Source organism: Cupressus sempervirens, chromosome 4 (assembly GCF_028749045.1).
Source record: "Cupressus sempervirens isolate cs-2001-9-10 chromosome 4, ASM2874904v1, whole genome shotgun sequence".
NCBI lineage: Eukaryota > Viridiplantae > Streptophyta > Pinopsida > Cupressales > Cupressaceae > Cupressus > Cupressus sempervirens.
The window spans coordinates 891,834,286-891,857,826 of NC_143121.1; positions in this window are offsets into that span (position 1 = coordinate 891,834,286).

A 23,541-nucleotide genomic window follows, 5' to 3' on the forward strand; every position below is an offset into this window, starting at 1 on the left:
ATTTTCATATGTCAAGCCATCATCCTTGACTTTTATCATTCATCTCTAATTCTTTTCCCTCCTAAATTGTTGTGGCATCTATAGCCTGATTTCTACTTCTCGACATCCATGGAAGAAATTCTCATTGTAATGGATCTAGCTCTGGAGGTTATGTGGGATACATTAAATCTTAAGAGATGGATGAAGGAACAATTTTGTCAGTTGGAACCAATAGACTTGAAGCATGGAGAACTTTCCTCCTCTCATGTTGGCCCAGTCAGGGAGAAACTTATATCTAACAATTCTAGATTAATGGGAAGATGAGTTTTAACTATTTCTAGACTTCGTCCCTAGAACATATGGCACATTTTATAATCTGGAAGTTGTGGGTATTTTTTGGGATAAACTGCTTGAACTTGTGCCAACAATATTGCAGATCTCAATTTTCATTCCACAACATTTCAGACTCCTCTCAGCTAAGAATAAAGTATTAAACAAGAATTTCAATTTTGCTATTTGTTATAATAATGTGACAATTCAAGTAATGCAAGAGGGTGCAGAAATGGAGTACCATCTTGTACCATACCTAACCATGGTGCTTCTGTGCTCAATGAAATGACACTAATGGAAATTTATAGGCATCCAAGGATTATTTGGCAACTATCATGTCCAAATTAATAACCTCAAGGAAAAATGCTTTTGGTTTTGCGAAGTTTTATTTAAGTCGGTTATATATATGGTAATTATGGTGAAATGAAAAAGTTTTAAAAAAATTAGCCTCTTTCTTTATTCAACTTGGCCGGCTTATGCTTTAATGTTAAAAATTCACAACATTTATTTTATGCATTGACTACCCATAATGACCAAATTGTTATTCATTAGAAAAAGGTATGTAGTATTGTTTTGTTTGAGATGGGAATCGTACACGGAGAAAACACAAATAATAATACAAAGGAAGATGCTTTTGCGGACATGGTCACCATGGTGAAATGGAAAAAGTTGTCAACAAACTAGTCTCTTTCTTTTTTCTACTTGGCAGGCTAATGCTTTAATGTTCAAATTCATACCATTTATTCTATGCATTGAGTACGTATAATGATCAAATTGTTATTCATTATAAAAAGGTATTGCTAGGTTGTCTCGTTTGAAATGGGAATTGTATAGATAACACATCTAATAATCCAAACGAACACGCTTTGGTTCACAAAGCCTTGTTTAAAGGCAGTTATAAATATAATAGTTTTTGGACAAATGAAAAGTTCTGAGCAAGCAGGCTTTCCGATTTTTCTACTTGTGCACGTTGTGTTGATAAAATAATGTACTCAATTGTCATTCATAATGGTTTTTATGCATTTGGTGCAAGTAATGATCAAATTGTTGCTCATTGTAAAGGGTGTTGCTAGATTTGTCTAGGTTGAGATGGAAATCACATGATTAAAAATCTAATATTTAATAAATTTATGGGACCCAGCCAAAGTTTTGTTGACTAGCTGGAGGCAGAGTGCTTAATAGGTTGTAACCAGCGTCACTTAGCACAATCACTTCTTGCAGGAGTCGTCTGAAAGTGATCATCTCATGGCCTCAAACGAAATAACTACACCCGTGGTGATGCCCTCGAGTGGGAGACTACCCTTGTGGAGTTGGGAGTTGAACAACTCATGTACACGAGTCACTTGAATGCTACTTCATTTGAATCTATAATAACACATTAGGACAAGTCATAGCTTTCGCATAAATCTTAATTAAGTCTTATATTAGAAAGAGCCTACAAAAGATGGACATGATTTACAGAAGTAAAGACGTTTGAAGAAAAGGTCAGATTCAATTGATGTAAAATATTAAAATGTTTTTGATATTAAAGAAGCAAAAACGAGGGGTTGACCCTTAAGTACTATGCCTAAAAGTGGAGAAAGAGTGACGAACCATTGTTCGCATATTGACAACAACTAACAGATAGACATGCAACTACTTAGTACCAAAAACAACGAAGTCATAACTTGTGTGTTGGCCACAAAAAGATGTTTAGAGCTAACACCATAATAATAACTTGCATAAACATATGGCAAAAACCTAGATTATCAACATTCACCATTGTCGAGTTAATCCTAGTAAAGTATTGTATATGTGAAAAAGTAACTTGTTGGGATCAAACTCAAACACAAAGTTAATTGAACAAACACGTATATCAAAATTCAATGAAGATTCCACTATACAAAAACTTAAGTTTGAATGAACAATAAAATCAAACAATAAAACTTCGTCACACAACCTTGGAGCAGCTCAACAAGTGCACCCAATGAAACTTGTTTGCTCAAGAAGGAGGTTTGTGGATGGGCTCTCCCACACCACAATATTAATTGAATCAATCAACCATGATGCCTCTCAAATTACAAGCTTGTTTTTCAAGGAAATAGTTAGGATCCATGGATTTCTACTATCCATATATAGTGACTAATAAGGATACCGAGTTTGTAGGTCACTTTTGGAAGAAATTGGGCACTCAAATCTCATTCTCTTCAGCCTACCATCCACAAAAAAATGGCCAAATAGAAGTTAATAGGATACTTGGCAACCTTCTAAGGTGTTTGACAAAGCAACGTGGAGCAGTTTGGGATTAGGTTTTGAGCCAGACAGAGTATGCATACAATGATCCAATAAACAAGTAAACAAGGAAAATCCCATTTGAGGTAGTTTATAGATTCCATCCTAGAGGTCCAATGGAGCTCAGGGACATTCATGACATGCAGGCAAAAGTGCTATGGGGGAAAGCTTTGCAGATGCTATCAAGTCTTCTCATGGGGAGGTGAAATCTTTGTTGGAGAAATCAATGGAAAAATACAAAGAGAAGGAAAATTTAAAAAAGGAGGATATACACTTCAAAATTGGTGACTTATTAATGACATAATTGAGGAAGGAGAGGCTTCTTAAAGGCCAAAACAGTAAGCTCCTGATGAAGAAAATTAGACCTTGTAGGTTTCTTCACAAATATGGTGATAATGCATATGAAATAGAGCTTCCACCTGACATTGGGATATTGTCCATTTTTAATATTGCATCTATCTAACTTTGTACAAAGGGGACAACATTATCAATGATAAAAAAGGACCGAAGACACAACAAATGATGTGGAATGGGTCAAGGATTTTCCACCAAGTAGACCAATGAAGTTGGAGTTTATACTTGACACCAAGGTGGTTAGGCAGATTGGAAGGGAACCTATAAAGAGTACTTGGCTAGATGGTAAGGTCTTCTAGAGGTAGCAAGTGCATGGATGTTAGAGGTTGATATAATCAAGCATGGATCCACTTTACATGAGTTGGCAACTCAAGGGATTTGAGCTTTCAAGTTATGGGGAGTATCGTGCAGGAGCACAACGAATGATCCTAACCATCTTCCTTCAAATTTTGGTGTGTGGTCATTAGATAGTTGTCTTTTCAGTATTTTAAGTAGGTTGGAGTCATTTGAGCATGTTCTTGCATCAATATTGCATTGTTTGCTCATTGGTCAACATAAGTCAACATTGGTCAAAGGGTTAGTCAAAGGTGATTTTTGGCATGTGATGTAATAAATATGGTATTGGCATGTTTTGTGGCCATTTGGACATGTTAGTCTTAGCCATGAGTTGGTTTGGTTGGAAAATGTCAAAAAGTTTCAATTTCGCAAGAAATGTTGCAAAGTTCAACTTTTGCATTTTTGTAGATAGGTTCCATCCCGTGCCCTCTAATCCTGTGCAGTGACCTGACGTTGTGATCCCTGCCTGGCCCTAACGTTTGATTGCTGATGCCCTAACGTTTGAGGCTCTTGACTGTAGATGCCCTGCCGTGAAGTTATTCATGAAGTAATCATCCCCCTGTAGTGAACGTGCAAGTAAAGTATGGAGAAGTCATAATCAGTCCGCACCTACACCACAAGACAGATTATGACCCACAAGACAGTTCGTACATGATTTGTTTGACAGAATGTACGGTACCGTTTCTGCTTTGTTTTATTCAAATATGACTTAGTATTGTTTATTCATATATTGTTTAGTATTGTTTTGAATCATGGACCCCCCACCCAATCTAGCAACATTACAACAGATAGTTGACCGCTTGGAATTATTAGAGAAGGATAATGTAGCTCTGAAAGTCACAACTCTTTCTCTCTCAGCAGTTTCCCAAGGTCTCTTAGTGCAACTCCAGAAGTTCGAATTAGTGAATCAAACTCTCCAGGATACTATTCACTCCCTATTTCAATCATTAAATGACTTGAACCAGCAGGTTGTAGCTAATTCTTCATGCATCCAGTACCTTTCTAAAACTTTTATCGCACAAATGGTAGGTATTACAAAAGATATCAACTCCATTATTGAAGACTTCAGAGACATTGGAAACCTCAAGGATAAGCAGACCGAGCTTGTTAAAAAACAATCATCTCTAAACTTGGGCCTCTACTTGCAAAAACTCCAGCAGTACGCCTCTGCCAGTGGTTGAAAAAATTGTCCAAGAGAAGTTGGCAGAAGACCGAGTTAGGTGCTTCAGGGAACTCAACCTTCAGGTTAGAGGTCTTCCTTCGTCCTCCATTGATCCTCTCCCCACAGGCTACTCATTTCTTAACACGCAACTAGGTATTTCAGATATTACATTAGATAGACCATGGTTTGGACACGATGGCACCCTTTGTCTTAGGTTTCTCTCACTAGCTGATCGACTACAAGCTCTCAGGGAAAAGAAGAAGCTCTTCCTTCTTCCCAAAAAGATATTTCTTGATGAGGACCTCACAAAATCACAGGTAGCTAAACTAAAGCACTCTAGGAGTCTTGTGGTAGAAGTAAGGAGTAACAAGAAATGGGCAGTTATAAGGAATCTAAAGGCAGTTATTCGCGACTCACCTCCCAAGGGTTGGGATGAGAGACATTCCCAAGCCAAATGACAATCTGAGCACCAACAGTTTGGCAAGTCTAAGCCCTCCATTGGCTCTTTGCTTGTCAACTGTTGGAATGGCAATGGTTCCCTATGGTCTTTGCCAGGCTTACTTCATGATGTAGTTAGGGATGCTGATTTGTTAGCTGTTACTGAGACTCATGAGAGTCCTGCTTGGCCGCTTCTAGGTTACGTAGGGTATTAGTGGCTTTCAGTTTGCAGAGAGGAGGTCCGAGCTTTGGGTGGTGTGCATGGTTCCAATGGAGTTATCTGTTTGATTAGAGATGATCTGTTCAGTACTACCACATTGGTTCTTTCTGACACTTATGCCAGATTTATGTGGATCCAAGTTGGAGGTACCAGTCACCGTTAGAAAGATATCTTCATTGCTATTTGTTACTTCCCACCGACTACCTCACCTTACGCCATTCATAGTATTGAGGATGGGAACCCTTTTTCAGACCTATTCGAGAGCATCTCCAAGTTTGGGGCTATGGGCGACATCATCATCTTAGGAGATTTTAATGCACAGACTAAAGATCTCTAGACCCCCCAATATGACCGTGAGTCTGATTTGATTTGTACTACTGAGAGGGATCTTACTAGTATGGGGCTTCAGCGTTTATCCAAGGATCACAGTGGACCTCTAACTTGTTATGGTTGCCACCTTCTCCAGCTCTGTGAGTCCTCCAACTTGGTGATTCTGAATGGCCTCTCTTTTTTCTCGGGTTCTGAGCTTTTTACGTGTTGGCCTCATAGTGGGGGTGCGAGCGTGGTGGATTACATCCTTGTTGTTCTTCCTTCCTCCCCTCCATCCAAAATTTTACTATCTCCCATCTTCCCTTGGCTGATCATGCCCTTCTTAGCCTTTCGGTTCGTGTTTCTTCCCACCCTTTATCACTCATCTCTACTCACCCTGCTCGGTTCCGCCCCTGCACTCGTTTCTGTTTCGAGGATAGTGATCAAGACCTCTTCATTTTCCATTTGAGAAGATTCCTCTGCCCAACTAGCTTCACGAATCACAGTCAGGTGTCCACCATGTTTCACGCACTAGCTATCATGATTTGGGAGTCGGGTCTCCTCTTTATCCCTCACCGCTCCATTTCCAGCACTCACAGATCGGCTCGACGAAATACTTGTCCCATGAATCAGTGGTTTGATGATGACTGTAAAACTTTCCACCACTCCTTGTGCTTGGATTTTGATACTCATTCCCCCGCTTTCACCAATTTATGACTCTCTTACAAACGCTTTCTTCGCCATAAGAAGTGATTATTTATTGCTTCACAGGGCAGATCCCTCCGAGACACGCTTATTCAGTATCCCAAGTTGTTTTGGTGCATCATGTTCCCCAGGCGTAGCCAACCCCAGTCCACCCCCGACCTTCATCTCCTTGCTTCCCATATCTCCACGTTGTATGACATCCTGGGTTAGCTCACCCCCCTTCCTACCCCGCTCCCCCATTGTCACTTATTCTCCACCTCCAGCATTTACAAGGCCATCAGACTTATGAGATGCAGCAGGGCAGCTGATGAGGAGGGTTTTTAGGTGTAGCTCTTCAAACTCGGTACCACGATCTTGGGCCCTTATCTCTCTACACTCTTTAATAGAGTGGTTTGTTTTGGTTTTTCGGACTCTTGGTCGAGACACATTATTCACTCGATTCATAAGTCTGGGCTGACCTCTGATCCCAGAAACTATAGGACCATCATGATTGGGCATACATTTGCCAAACTTTATGCTACAACTTTGAATACTATTTTATCCAGTGAGCTTGATAGGAGGAATTGCAGGGCTAAGGGTCAAGCAGGATTCAAGACAGATTACCAGACCATAGATCATATCTTTACACTACGAGCTATTATCGAGGAGGCTCAACATCACTCGAAGAAAGTCTACAGTTGTTTTGTGGATTTTCGTAAGGCTTTTGATTCCATCCCCAGAGCAACCCTTTTTCAGAGACTGAGAGATATTGGTATTTCTGAGATCTTATTGAAAGCTATTATGAGGTTATATGAGATTGTGATTGGTAGACTCAGGACCACATAGGGCCTCTCTGATCCTATCCAGAGCACCATTGGGGTGAAGCAGGGCTGCCCTCTCTCGCCCACCTTGTTTGGGATCTACATTGATGAACTCGAGGCTTTTCTTAGTGACTCCTCGCTTCCAGGTGATGGTTGTCATCTACACCAGGTATTGATCTCCATCCTTCTCTTTTCTGATGATGTGGTTCTTCGTGCTTCCTCTCCTGAGGGTCTTTAGAGGCTTTTAGATAGACTTGCATCTTTTTGTGATATGAGACAGCTGGTTGTGAACCTTGAGAAGACTCGGGTTATGGTCTTCAACGGTCTGAAGACTTCACATCTCCATTTTCACTTCCAGGGTCGGGAAGTTGAGATTACATCATCTTACACATACCTTGGGGTTAAGTTTTTTGGATCTCGTTTCAGCTTGAGATCAGCTATTCAGCCTCGGATCAATAAAGGGTTGGGTTCCCTTGCCATGCTTGAGAGACAGTGCTTCAGACACCACTTTCAGGATACATCGTCTAAGCTATCCCTCCTGGATTCCTTAGTAAGATCCACAATGCTCTATGGTTCAGTGGTTTGGGGTCCTCTTTTAAACTTGGATTGGGCCATGATCGAGCATACCCAGATTATTCTCCTCCGTCGGATTATCAGATGTCATGGTTCTACCCCCCACAATATTATTTTGGCCAAGTTCGGTGCTCACCCATTCAAACTTGCAGTCATTTTTGACTTGATCTGGTTTCTCCACCATCTTCATGGCTTTGCTGACTCGAAGGAAGGCCAACACAGATACCCTTATTTAGCCTACTGCTCCTTAGTTGCTATTGCTGACGTCAATCCTGCCACTAGAGCCCATGGTTGGTATGCTTAGGCTACTATCCTACTGAGTTCAGTGGGGATCGACATTGATCATCTTCCTCCCTACCAATTCTCATTGGATGCCCCTGCTCATCTACTCCCTTCTCGGTAGGAGTTGAATGGGCATGTCAGACTTGACATTTACAAGAAGTATATCACACGGACCTGGGTGGATCCTCCAGGGGGACTACGTCCAAGGATGGCTTTCTATGCTGAGCACTTCTTAGTTATCTGAGATGGGATTATTGTACGCCCTGAGTACTTACATAGATACTAGACTCACGTCCTGCATATCTCCCTTGGCTCCTTTAGGGTGGGCTCGCACAAACTCTAGATTCAGGTCGATCACCATATTGCTAGAGAGGATCGAGTGTGTACACTTTGTATCTTAGCAGAGGCAGAGTCTGAGATTCATTTTCTTTTCAGATGCCCCATATACTACGAGATTAGAGGGAGATTTTACTGTCTGTTTAGAGATTGCAGATCCCTCTTAGATTTTTTTCAGGTACACCGATTAGCGAGTCCTTACAGCTTCGTGACCATACTTTATAGCTTTCATTTCCCAGGAGTCAAACCCAGGCACAACTTATTACGACCTTCTTCTCGCCCTTAACTCTAGCTCGGGGTGTGAAGCGACCGTACAATTTCCCTAACACGGGCTGTTCCAGATCGGTGAGATCCTGTAGGGGACCTTTTTGCTAGCGACGCTCCTCTTGTGGCACTCAGCTTCATCATAGGGCTTTTGGTAGCCACACAGATCAGTCACTGTTGGACTTTTTCCTTGTGAAGACAGATACCTAATCTTTTTCGTGATGTTTCCTGCTTTCTTCTTCTTTTGTTGTGCTTGTTCTTTTTTTTTGGACATCGTTTGGTGCTCCTTTTGTCTGCTTTTTCCTTGTTGTAAGCTTCCAGTCCCATAGACCCACATTGTGGTCTTTAATTGGACATTAATAAATTTATCTTCTCTTATCTATCTTATGTAGAAGCTAAAGAGTAATTTAGATTTTTGGTAATGATAATTCATTGGAGAATCTATAAGGCCAAATTACATTATAGTATAAGATGGATTGACAACATTTTGACAAGTTTAATGAAGTATTGCTTGGATTTGGTGAGACATTTCATGATTGCAATAACCAATAAGTGTTGATTTTGATTGCAATTTCCAGTATCTATTGAAATTTATCTTTGCAAATGTATTGAGGACGCGATATATGCTATTAATTTTTCTCTGTATTCTTTTTATTGTTAGTGGTAGTGGGACTTAAGGTTTAAAACTAAATTTTATTGCTCACTGGTCTTGTTCTAGACTGAACCTATGGTTTCATCAACTATGTGTTATTTCCCCTAGTTGTCACTGTTGCAAAATGGATATTTTCCATGATAAGGAGAGGTAGCCTCGTGTATATTGGGATCATGCTATCATTTTGTTTTTCACTCATTGTTTCTTGGCTAAACTCATATTTTTAAGGTTAGGCATGTCCATGTGACTAACCTAGTAAGCATGACAACATGTAGAAGAAGTTGTCTGATGAAGTGTAAAATTGTATGGAAGGTGTTTGGAGGATTGTTGAAGTTTCCCCTATGTACTTGTGAAGTTATTTCAATTGGATTACCATTTAAATATTGAGTTTGTGTAAGCCCTAATTGTATAGGTTTCAAACCCTCGTTTCTTAGGTAATTCATGGTTTTGTACCTTAGAAACAATTTGAGAATATAAATCTTTGGAATTTGAGAGACCTTCCAAATAGGTACCCGAATACCAAATTATATTTTGGGTTGTTTTGGAGAAGTTTGGAGATATTAACCACAAATTGGATATTGAGGCCTAATTGTTTTAGGTCCGGTTTAGGCCTAAGTGCTCATTCATGCTATGGGTATTGGAATTCAAGATTGAAACTTTGGGAATAGTTAAAAACATTTTATAAGATTTTCCTAATTCTACTAAAATGTTCTTTGGATCCCTTGTAGTCATGGGTGTTGAAATATCCTAGGGGTGCTTGTAAAGGCTGAAGGCAAGCTAAGGAGTCAATTGGAGTTGGGTTGAGTTGTGAGTATGGGAGTAGGAACAAGGGGATTTGTCATATTTGGTGAATTGTGAAGTATCCATAACCTATTTACCTTGTTTTTAGATCCATTGTGAAGGTTGACTTTAGCCTTTGAAAGCTCACCAAGACGAAGTTGGACTTTGCCTTGTCCTAGTTCATGCTTATTTGCATAAGTTATTCTTGGAAGACATGACCTTTGTCAAGGGCCCTTGTCATATATGCATATGTTAACATCAACATAATATTTTGGCCATGAATGTTGTATCATGCTCACTAATGTCAATTATATGGAGACTAACTTTGCATACCAACAGTAAGGAGGTGATGTCATATTAGGATCACTGTCTGCCCTTGAGAGGGACTCTCTCGATCTTAAACCATTAATCAATGTGTATTATTTACATAGAAATCCACCTTCACATAAACACATATACATATGCATATATGTATATGTGTAAATTATCTATAAACATAGATTCGTGGAAAGAGTTAATATACATAAATAAATAAATATTCCTACCTTCCTTACCTTGACCTTTTCTCGATACAAATGGTGAATCCCATAGTCAGACCTGCAATGGACTATACATTACTTCATTGTGTTGTATCACTTCTGCTAAGAAGGATTTGATTGGTTTTTGAAATGCTTATTGTCTTTGTACTTTCCTTACATCTTTTGTATATATTTCCTCCTTATGTACTACAATCCATAATAGTTAACTACCTCTTTTTTGTAATTAATTATCCATACCTCACTTAAATGGTTTACTACCTAGAATAAAATCCAATCCAAGGTAATTAGAGTCCATTTATGTATAATTTGTTATGTAATATCAATTTTTCTAAAATATTTTATGAACATTATAATATTTCATTTCTCATAAATTATTCCTTCATTGAAACTTATAAATGAGAATTATATTAAATTTTGATTTGATTATTTTCACTTGTCCTCTCCAATTTGTTTGTTCCCCCTCTTACTACTTTAAGTCATAATTTTTCGATGTTAAATACAATGGTCATTCCCTCTCGACTTATTAATATTAACGTAATTTGAATGTTTCCCCCATAATGATATAAAGTGTATCCTTATATATTGTAAACCAACAATAGGTTGGGTCCCTTTAATAATCATTTCCACCTTTCAGAACAACTAGTAGTGCCAAGATTAACAATCAGTCATTATTTTTTATGTTGTCCAAGATGACCATTAAATAGGTCGATGAAATCTTAATAATTTAAATAGTTATCTTAATGTTTATTACACTGGCTTTGGGAAATATAATGAATCATTCTTTTGTTGGTGTCTTGCATTATTTTGAACAATATGTTTAATAGTTTGTTGTCACAAATTATGTTTCATAGCATATCGATTTATCATAGAGTTCTCTTTTGGGAATGTCAACTATCCAACATAGCTATAAACATTATTTAGTTGATACTATTATTGAATTATTAATTTCACTACTTTGAAAACTTATATAATCACTATCTATAACTCTTAAAATTAGGGAATATTAGGTCAATGCAATCTCTAAATTTATTTGTAGTCAAATTCATTTTAATTATTAGTTATTAATATTAACATAGTTATATTACTAGTTCAGATATTTAAATTGTAATATGAGATTAAATAATAGTATACAAAATCAATTAAAAGGCATTTATATTATAATTAAATTATGTATTAATTATTTATAATATCTAATATTATCAAAATTTATATTTTTGATTCTTATTAAGTCTTATGTTGGATGACAATATTATTATTAAGGTCTTTGCATTTATATTATAAGTAAATTATGTATTAGTTATTTATAATATTTAATAGTATCAATTTTTTTAAAAAAAAATTCTTGTTAAGTCTTATATTAGATGGTGATACTATCATTAAGGTCTTTTATGGGGGACTTGATAGTACACCCCTCCCAAATTTTCTTTTCCTCAAGCAAATATTCTCTTCGTGCTTAATAGAATGGTTAATTGAACTTAATACATATTTATTCTCATCTTTATAGAAATAATCTATAGACCATTACCTAATGGTGATTAGTTAGTTTTCCCAACCCCATGTTTGTATAATGATAATCTATAAATTTATTCTTATTGATAATTTAAGTACACATATATTTAGATTTATTATAATGGTTTTACGTTTTTATCTTTTGACCATATCAGATGACAAGATTGTGCTTTGATACCACTATTACGTCCTGACTATTAGGGTTATCTTGGGGAAAATATTTCCTATAAAATAAATGTCAGAATTAGATAATAACAAGTGTAGATATACTATTGCACCCTCAATCTTAACCCCAAATCTTAAAGATGTCTCTAGACCAAGATTACTAACCCTCGTGAGGAGCTCCAAGTCGTGAATGAAATATCATCGATTTTAGTACCATCCTATGTTACTTTTGTGTCTTGTCTAGAGTGCCCCCTCTAAAGTTCTTCTTGAAAAAGGTAACCTCTATCTAGGACCCTTATTACCTTTGCATATGTTGACATCAATGGAATTGTTTGGCGATTAAGATTGTATCATTCTCACTCATGCCAAGAAGACGAAGACTAACCTCTCTTATTGACATAAATGAGGTAATTTCTTATTAAGATTACTCTTTTTTCCCCTGAAAGGGACTCTATCGATATCAAATCATTAATCATGTGAATTATTTATTTAGAAATCCACCTTTACATATACATATGCATATATGTATATGTATAAATTATCTATATACATAAATTCATGAAAAGAGTTTATATCTATATATATATATATATATATATATATATATATATATATATATAGCCCCACAATGGACGATACTTTACTTAGTTTTTTTTTATTTTTCCTTGATTGAGTTGATTGGTTCTTGAAATTATTATTGTATATGTACCTTGCATGTATCTGTTGTATATATTTCCTCATTATGGACTAGGACCCATATTAGTTAATTACCTCTTTTTATATAAGTAATAACCCATACTTCACTTAACCACTTTCCGCCTAGAATGTACACTTCAAGATAATGAAATTCCATTTATACATAAGTTGTTATATAACATAAAATTTATTAAAATATTCAATGGATATTATAAGGTTTTTTCTTGTTGTTGGTACATCATTTTATTATTTTTCATTGTTTGGAACCTATCATTTTTCTCTCTTAGATTATTCCTTCCTTCAAACCTATATATGCAAAATGTATTAAATGTCAATTTGATTATTTTTTCTTGTCGTCTCTAATTTTTTCATTTCTCCCCTCACCATTATGACTTGAATTGTCTGATGGAATATATAATGATAGTTTCCTCTCAATTTATTAATACTAGCACTTGCACCTAATGGAGGTGCAATGATTATGTCAATAGAAGGTATATCCTAAATCATTAAAATTTACATCATCTTCTACATTAACTTTGTCTTTTAATCCTATGTCTTCTTCTTTTTATCTTTTCTCCTCCTCCTCCTTGTTGGAAAGTTGGTTGAAGTAGGTTAATATGTATTTTCTTAAATGACAACATTATGTAAAAGTAAGGCCACTTAAGACATCCATTAAATTTGGTATATGCTTATGGAGAAAATTGTCTAAGTGTCACTCAAAAAGGGTGTACAAATGGATTGTTTGTCTCAATGAGCTTTATTGGAGGAAAATGCTATTGTAAATATGGGAGATGTAAATAATTTTGGGAGATGTAAATATATGTAGCGTACATGTTATATCTAAGGTTTCTTATCTTAATTGTGTGATTTGCTTTAGTTTTGGAAGAAAATGCTATTAATAGTTTTCAATCATAAGTACAAAGTATATGGTACAGTATGATATGTTTGGTCATGGAATTAATTTGACTTGTCAAATCAAGAACTTGATAAGGTAGGGACGACATACTAAATATTAACTCTTAGCTATAGGAAATTTAATAATTGGTTTTATTAATGTATGATATGATGCAAGACCAATTGGACAAAGAAAAGTGTAAGAAGGAAGACTTTTGGTTTAGCGAAGATGCCAATGATAATGATATGATAAAATTATGTTTTGTGGACTTCATTGATGTTGGTTAGGTGCTATATTCATGACCAAAGAAAAACATAGATTTATATGCATGGTCAGATGCAAAGGATAACAAAGGACTGATTAGATATTTGGGATATCAACACAATAAAAGTTTTGGTATTTCTCTATACTATTTGTAAAGTTGTATATTATTGTAAGATAGAAGTGGGCTTACAATTTTGTAATACAACTCCTAATAGGGTTGAGGCATCTAACAAAGATATATACACTATATGTATGTAATAGACTCCTAACAGGGTCAAAATCTTTTGTGAGGTTGTTTTATTAGCAGATCCATTTTGTGGATACCATTCCCACCTGGGTTTCACCTTGGCCAAGGTTTCCTTAGTTTAAAAAAATGGTATTATGAGTTTCTTTGTAGGATGCATGCTAACACTGTTGTTACTATTCAATTTGTTCATTTGTGCAAGTTTAAGGTTAATTTCTAATATCCATATTTTGGAAAAACGTTGTAGAATACTAATTCACCCCATCTTAATATTCCCTTATTTATAACAATTGGTATTAGAGAACACTTATAAGGACCCTAACAATTTGAGGAAGATCACTATGGATTCAAAATATTTGTAAAAGAACCTTGCGGTAGCTCTTGAAGAATTAGATCAGGTAGAAATAGGTTAAAGATCAAGATTAGAGATGCACAAGATTTCATTCAAAAGCTGAAATATTAGATTGATAATTCAAGATCGAAAAGGAAGGAGCTAGTTGAACAAATCAAGGAATTAGATTCAATTGTCAAGTTCAAGAAGGAACATGAAATAAAAAAGCATGAACATGAAATCACAACACTAAAGATGAGTCTAATGACACATAAGAAAAAAACTAAAGAAGACCTAAAGACTAAAAATACAAATATGAAATCACAACTTACCAAGTCAACATCTGAACTCAAGGATAGTAAATTAAATTTTTTTGAACTTGAGAAGTACAATAGCATAGTGAAAGGATTATTTGTGCAAATCAACTAAGAAATTGTATTCAAGAACGAGAAAACTTAATGAACAACCGATGGCACAAAAAGCTAAAGGAGATATGACAAGGATTGGTTACATTGAAGGAGAATCATCCAAGGAATCAAAGATCACAATTCTATATGGAATTGAACAAGAAACTAATCAACCATTAGATTAGATCAATTAGACTACAAAATAATTTGAGCAACCTAGACTTCAAAGGATACCATTAAGAGGAATATGCTTTGTATGCAACATGTTTGGACATATGAAGAAGGATTGTAGAGGTAACATGAATGCTAAACCTTATACTAGATATTGTAACAATTGCTTTCTAAATGGATATAAATCACATGAATACAAAAATTCCAATTAGAGATCAAGTACGAGGATGAAAGAAAGGACTAACATGATGGGATCTAGAAGACCTCTGGGAATGAATAACATTATCAATAATGGAGTTATGTGCTACAAATGCAATAATTTTGCACATATTGCTAGGTATTGCAAATTGAAAATTAATAAGTTTGGACCAAGTTAAGGGAATGAACTTATTTCATGTCACATTTGCAATAACTTAAGACATAGAACAAGATTTTTAAGATTCAATAATAACATGTAGAAACCTAATATAAGAAAGAATATCAATAATAGAGGAAGAAATGATAATATGAACAAAACATAGGTAGAAAGAATTGATAAGACATTTTTGAGGGAAGGATCATCAACAAATGCTCAAGTATGGAAGGAAATGTTAGAAGATAACATAGAGAACACAATAGCAGCAGTGTCCAACAAAACATCTTCTACTTTATCATGAATTACCACTTTTAGCCTAAAGGAGAAAACTTCACTAGTAAATCACTATACCCTTGAATGATTGAGGTAAATTATGTGAGATTATATATAGCATTATCATGTATCATAGACTCTAAATCTTAGTTTGTAGAATCAAATTTAATGGATTGGATGGCTACTGAAGAATTTAAGGTTTTTGTAAGTATTTATAATCTTTTTGGTACTTTATTGGATGAATTTAATGGAGAAGTATTTTGGAAAGGATTCAAGGGTAAAGATTAGATCCAGTTGAGCAAAGTGATTGAGCAAGGAGCTAGTAGAGAGATTTGAAGTTAAATTGAAGTGTTTGACAATGAATTAGTTGATGCCCTAATAAAGAATGATTCAAGTTATCTATCATCTTGTGACATTATATTAAGTCTTGAATTTGAGTAATTTGAAAGGAATAGATACAATGGAAAACCCACAAGTTTGTAATATCAATGAGAGAACCGTTATCAATTAAAAAGGAATCCCTTTATTTCCATTGGAGATGACCCTACCGATGCATTTTTACAAACCCCTAAGGTTTTTTTGCACGTAGAAGACACAAGAGCAACATATTCATTGTAAATTTGAGACAACTGGAGATGGAGACCTTAGTATAAACCTTGATCAAGTTTACCATGATAGTAAAGACTTTCAAACTAGGGCTTGAACATTTAGGAAACCTAAAAATATTATAACTCATTGAATATGAGGAACTTTGATGAGAAAGAATGGAAAATGATAGTCTTAAGTAGGGTACATGATGATATGATTCGGATAGAAGATCAACCTACCATGATTACTAATGAGTTGATACATAATGTGACTAGTTTGAGCAACATTGTTACTATTCTAGTTAGAACCAAGCTTGTAAAGAAGGAAGTTAAGAAGCTCACAGGAGAAAAGTGGGATAGGAGAGAAATGAGCTTAGCTATCTGACATTAGACAGATATATGTGAGTCTCATAAGCAAAAATATTAGGTACAAAATGAATCACATTTTTGGGCACAATTCTGTTGTAGCAGGCTTTATTCATACCACATACAAAGCGGTAATTGAAAGAGAACAATTCAATATATATGAGATATTAAGGCAAAAACTACTTGAAAATATTTAGAGGATTAAGCATGATAAGCATCAAACTTTCAGATATAGGTCACTAATTATGTACTTGTTTTTTCATATTTTCCTCAAGTTTCCTAATATGTCACATTTAGCATGGACAACTGACTAATGCATAATGAAATTTATTACTTATTATTATATCTTGAGAAAACAAGTCAATGATCACAAAAAACATCTTTGTCATGGTGAAAGGATTCCAAATGGAGATGAAATAGAGGATAAGGACAACAATATTAGTTTTTGAAAAGTATGAAAAAACTATTTTCTTTATGGTTGAAATAGGTTACACATGTATGGAGACAATAGAACATGGAAGATTTATATTCATCTGATGGGATATGAGGTAACACAATAAATTCTTGAAGGATATTCAAAAGTATTGCTAGAATCAGATAGAGACCCAACTTGTGAAAGATGGGGTACTTATAAAGAAAAATCTAGTGCAGTGAGAGAACAATTGTATAGTGGAACAAAGAAAATAGAAGTTGAGAAATTTATGGAAACCACAGCTAAAGGTCAAAGTATGACAAGGGAAGAATGGAAAGAGGTAAAGAAAATGGCTATTGAAATTCATGCCAAGGAAAACATTGAAGCATCAAGTGTATTGAGCATATTAAGGAACCTACGAAAGAAGGTACTAGCACACAAGAAGTAGAAGAAGACCTAAAGATTGATGATGAATTTGAGATCATGAAGTTACAAGTCATTCCATAGATTAATACACCTAAAAGATCTACAAGATCTTCTCCTGCAGTCAAGGAGGAGGATCAACCTAAGAGAGAACCTAAAAGGTATACTAGACAAGCTGGAAAGTCAACGGAGAAGGCTCAAGAAGAACCAAAGAAGACTAGTAGGCAAAAGGCCAAGGCTCATGGCCCCAGTTTTAAGTAACCTAAGATTACTATTAAGAATAAAGGGTCAAAGGATAAGAAAAGGGAAAGAGAGAAAAATAAAGAAGATGCAAAACCAGAGACAGAGAAACAAGCTGTAGAAGAACCTAATTTGAAAGAGATGGATTTATAAGTTGAAAGGAAGAAATGGGAACTTGATTTGAAGGAGGTAACCACTAGAAATGAGCATGATGGTAATTTATATCAAGTACACAAATTTTATTAGAGATATGATAAGGACCAACATTGACTAATTGAATATTCCATTATAACATATTTGTTAAAGTTTAAGAAGAATGTTGCAGAACTCCAAAGAAGTAATCCTGACCACATATTTGGGAAATTAGAGGAATGAAGACTAAGGGATATTGAAGAAGACAATAGAATGCAAGAAGACACAGTGGCTAATTTACATAGTTTGATCATTTATGATACAATGAGCAATGTTATGTTGAAATGGGATTGCTGAAGTGAAGAAGATGGATGAAACTATCATGGAACAATCATTATTTTTTCGCTGATGTCAAAGCTACTACTTGTTGGTGAGATAATTATTTACTTTGGTCTAAATTCTATCATTTGTTTGATTGCTGAAGAGGATTTGAAAAGAAAGTGTAACAAGAGAACCTATAGAAAGGTTAAGTTATTCGGTGTATAAAAGGAGCATTAAGACCAAGTAAGACATTGATGATATAGTTTATTGTTTATCTACTTAAGTCTATAATGAAAGTATAACTAAGAAAAAGCTAGAAGGAGGCTAAGTAAAGAAAAGTGTCTGCCAAGCCTAACCAAGAAAATAGTGCAAGCTGAGCAAAGTTAGTCTAGGATGAACAGAAACCAATTGAAGCTGAGCAACAAAGTTCAATATGTGTCAAGTGAAGAAAGTTAGTATGAGCCGAGCAAGATAAATCTAGTTGGTTCCGAGTTAAGACAGTTAGTATGCATTGAACACTAGTAAAAGACCCAGTGAATGTCAAGAAACCTAGTATTTTTTGAGTAAATATAGTGTTATTGCCAAGTGCTAGTAAAATGTGTTAGATAAAAGATTTTATGAATCTGAGCTGACAAAGTTGATTTCTTGAATTGTGTGAAGAATGTGGAAGATTTCTATGATGAGATGGTGACACATAATTCAAGATAAATGTTTTGAGGAAAATTCAAAGAGGATTGTAGAAGAAGTTTCTAGAAGGGACTAAAATGGAAAGTGGGTAGATTCATTGAATTTTACCTAAACCTAGAATGCATCATTGTGGTTAAGCGAAAAAAGAACTAAATTCTCTATTTATAGGTTCTCATATGTGAGAACCTAAGGAAGAAAATAATTCTAGGGTGTTGCTTCATATGGTGGCTAAATAGAAGAATCTGCAATTGGCATATTGAGCAAGAAGGCTTAAGGAATTGAAGGCTTGAAGGGTGAACAAGCAATTGGAGATGAAGGGTGTTGGAGTTCTTTCTTGTAAGGAACATATCAAGTGAATTTAAACCTAATACCAGGAAACAAAGACATGGACAAGCTTAAGGATGAGCTAAATCCTATATTCAACAAGGCTAAATCTGAGTTTTGGGCCAACATTAATAGAGTCATTAGGGCTCACTTCACTTTAGGCTTTGCTAAGCTAAGGCAGGCAAACCTAAGGGGTTTATCTTATTAACTTGATATTATTCTCTACAAGACTATCCCCTACAACAGAAATGGTCAATATTCTTCTATAATTTGCTAACAAACTTCTCAACTGCAATAGCCAATTACAACTAAAGAAAACAACAACAAATAAGCTATGATCAACACTTCTAGCTCTTCAATACATAAAAAGGGAAATTGATATTCAAATAAAATTTGGATCTTAGCATAACCCGAGTATGCAACAATAGAGAAAATGTAACCTCCAAGCTAACCAATCTCTTATCCATTAGGCATCAACTAAATCTTCACATACATATGGACATCTTAATATACTCATACACTCAGACATCTGATCTATTTATCTGACTTGCAAATAGACATTTATCTTCATAAAAACTCTTATACTTATGGTAATATCCTCTTGGTGTAACCTACAACCCTATCAATGTAAACAAGCATTTACCTGGATCTTTGTTCCACTAGAAAATTTATCCAGACATACAACCTTAAGGGATTGAAATTGAGTTTAAGCTCTTTGTTCTTGAACACAAAAGATTGCAAATAATAGAAGCAGGAGATGAGAATCAAAATGAAACTAAAAGAAATGAAGCTCTTGCATTAATTTCCTTGAAAAAAATACATCATCTGTATGTCAAAATTCATTAAATACAAAATGAATGACTGTATAATATGAATGCTTCAAAAGAAAACTACACTAATGCTATTCATAACATAAGAAAACTAAGAAAAAGGGTATCACAACTATCAGGAAATTCTCCAACTCTAGAACCTATCTGGTCTCACAAACCTCATAAAATCTCCAAAAAATTGGAACCATTACAATGAGCAGAGAGGAAGAATATATAGAAGAGAAGATATTTCAAGATTTGGAAACTAAAATTGACATGTGTCCCACTGAAAATGTCTTCAATTTGATGTTGTTGAAACTAAACTTCTTTCATCTTCCTTTAACCAAAAACCATAAATGATGTAACACAAATATTTGGTATATCTCATTAAAACAATTAGCAAAATATCCTCTTGAAGAAAATATCAGATACACATCAAATTTGTGATGAAGATTGAAATTTGATCCGGGCATGTCACTTCTGCCTTTGTCATGAAATTTAAATGTATTGTTGCCAAAAACATCATTTGCAACCAACTGTATTTAAAACCATCAAATCTCCCTTAAAGTTTCCAATGAAATCAAATTTGATGAAATTCTGGCTATATCTAATTACAATTTCATCCGCAACAACAAATCTACATTTTTCACTGAGAAGCCCCCAGAAACACAAATCTTCCTGTAGCTACTTCTGGTTAATACCTATACAAAAATGGACTATAGAAATGGAAAATTCATTCTTTTCTAATTCCAACAGTATGCTACACTGTACATTTCAGATATAAATCATGCCCCTAAGGTGAGTTCAAAATTCTGGCTCCCAAACTATGAACTGTATTTCAATTGAAAAATTTGAAAGAAATTTTTCTTCCATGATCTCATGCCAAACTATATTAATTTGTTAATCTTTTTAATTTATTAACCATTTAAACTTCCCTCATAGCATCTTTTAAACTTCCCTCGTAGCATCTTTCCTTCAAATTTTTCCCTCCCTGATCTCACGACAAATGAGCTTCATCATAGCATTGTATCTCAAAGTTTTTACTCCCACGACCTTACAAATTTCATAAGATCATGGGCCTCCAGATTTAAACCCCCGACCTTATGAAATTCATAAGGTCTTGGGCTCTTCTCTCCCTCCTTCGATCCTATGCCATTCATAACATTGGAGCCCCATGGAATCCACCTCTTGACCACACGACGGGTTGCCACGTGTCTCCGCTAAATCACTCTTCCACCTTCTGTCAACCTTATGAAATTCATAAGGTCTTGGGCCCTTCTCTCCCTCCTTCGATCCTATGCCATTCGTAACATCGGAGCCCCATGGAATCCACCTCTTGACCACACGAGGGGTTGCCATGTGTCTCTGCTAAATCACTCTTCCACCTTCTTCCTAGATGGTCCAAATAGTATTGACATCGGCCGAATGGGCCCCTCCACATACAAGCAATTATGGCTGGCTCAATAAGAGCTCGTGTCTTTAGACACATAACATATTAAGTGCTTTTGTTTTTAAACACAAAAGATACTCATCCTTGGATGGATATGGGATAAAAAGTCTTCATGTCCATCCCCTTGCTGCGGCTATGGGAAACTTCCTTTTCCATACACATGAAGCCCTTTGCTTTGATTTCCTCTGTATGCAATGGTCTTGTATTTTGCCCCAGCCAATCCTTTTCACATGGGTTTTCTCTACATTTATGCAGTGGCTTCCTTTCATACTGCCGCTTGATGCCATGAATGTTCTACCTCTTTTCCTATAGGTTTGGGCTTTGTCTGTTTTCCCCTTAATGTGTGAGTGGCTTCACTTCTTCCTACAGTGGTGCTTCTGCCCTTTATACTGTGGCTATTTCAAAATGTGGGCCCCCATTCCTTGCTGTGGCTTCTCTCATGCTTTGGACGTGGAGTGCTATGGTGGTCTTTGTTAAATGCAATGCATGAAGAAGAAAAAATTCAAACCTTCCTTCATGTTGTGCACTGTTCTGCTACCATTTTTTGAGGTGTAGATGTTGCCTCAGTTGTGGAAAGCTTTGGATGTGAATGGAGCCTATGATTGCTTCTCTAGCACCCCTGTTTCCTTTTACACTTTCATGCTACATTGGGGATCCACAGAGTGCTCCCGCGCCCATCTAAAGATACACATCTTTCTCATGTTGAATGGGGCAGCCAAAAATTGGTGCAACAACAAGGCAAGTACAGGCAAAAAATGGTGGCTTTTTCGAACTTAATCCATAAGTCTCCACATTAATAACATATGTCAGACTTACTTATAAAGAAGTCCATATTCATGTTGAGTCTACACCTTTGTATAATCTCATGACAATCCAAAAATAAAATTTTCATTTTGCTTCATTGAATATGCTTATGCTAAGTCCCTTTTATTCAATGGAACCCCAACACATTGCCAATTTTGAAATAAGAAAGAAAGACATTTATTTTGAGGAAAAACCACTACATCTGACATGATGGAGAAGCAATGAAAATAATGTCCATATTTATAATTATGAAAATGGAAATCCCTTGTGTTCACCAATTGCAACCTGAGCATCCTCAATCCATACATAGTTTCATCAATTTGAAGCAATCAGTTGGACCCCCCAAAGTGGGTCCGACTAATTTCTTTTTGAAGTAAAACACCTGATACCTCAAAATTGATTTGATGTACATCAGGTATTAGCTGGATTCAAATTCAACCATTAAACCATTATTTAGAACTAATTTTTTATTTGTTTGCAAACTATGTTTTTGTGCTAACAGGGCCTATTGGCTAGCTTTAAAAATTGACATAAACAATTGGCTAGGCTCTGAAACAATGCACTTCTATTCTCTCTGACATACTTAACCAGTTCACCAAATTGTAGCTCATGACATCATTGGAGTCAACAAATATCAACATCCGAACATGCCTACTTCAAATTATCTAGCAAATCAAACATGTTAGAAACAATAAATTGGGTTCAGTTTTAGCTTTGAAAACTGGGCTAACGATTACTTGACAAGACAAAAATTGGGGAATTTGTTCATTGCCATGAGGGGAATATAATTATGTGATTTGGACTCATGATGAATCACGAGACACATTTGGCAAGCGTGCGAAGATGGCTACTCAGAAATGCAAGACAAGAAGCATCAGTAAAAAAATGTTTTTTTTGCAAATGGAATGGCCATGGAAAAGTGTGCAAACAAATTCTTCAAGGTTTACAAACTGGCACACTTATAGTATTTTCAGTATGGAACATAGTGGTACAATCCATTTGGTCCCACCAATCACAAACTCAAAGTTATAACATCCCAAACAGGAGTACCGACCAATCTGCATCTTTGATTACCAGTAAAAAGTTATAAATTGCATTTGGAATCGTGTTTGAAAATTGAACAAATAGATTCATCATAAGGTCAAATATGGAGCATAGAAAATCTCTGACCCCTAGAAAATAATGCAAAAGGAAATTTATTATTTGGGTCAATTGGTCAAAAGTTATAACTTGTCAAATAGGGCTACCCAAAAATATGAACAATATGCAGATTTATAACAGAGGAAACTGACCAACTTTGAGACATTCAAAACATAGTCAAAACATGTCGAAACGACTTGAAACTT